This window comes from Fukomys damarensis, unplaced genomic scaffold (assembly GCF_012274545.1).
Source record: "Fukomys damarensis isolate Sample0158 unplaced genomic scaffold, DMR_v1.0_HiC HiC_scaffold_37, whole genome shotgun sequence".
Classification (NCBI taxonomy): Eukaryota; Metazoa; Chordata; class Mammalia; order Rodentia; family Bathyergidae; genus Fukomys; species Fukomys damarensis.
Genome location: NW_022900949.1, coordinates 58,699,098 through 58,699,330, shown reverse-complemented (window position 1 = coordinate 58,699,330; position 233 = coordinate 58,699,098).

The following is a 233-nucleotide window of genomic DNA, read 5'->3' as shown; positions in this document are numbered from 1 at the left end:
GAGAAGCAGCGCTCCGCCCCAAACCAACGCTTATCCTAGTAGGAATAGCATTATTTTGTCTCAGGAGCCCGTAAAAAGGTAGGAATAATCATCTGCAAGAGTTAGGCCACAGAGACGCCCCGTCCCTCCCCGTCGGTTCGCCTGGACCACCAGGGAAGCCAGTGCGCGGGGCTCCTCAGCCTCCGACGGCTCGGTGCGAGCGCCTCTGGCTCTCGGAGCCGGCTCCTGAGCGG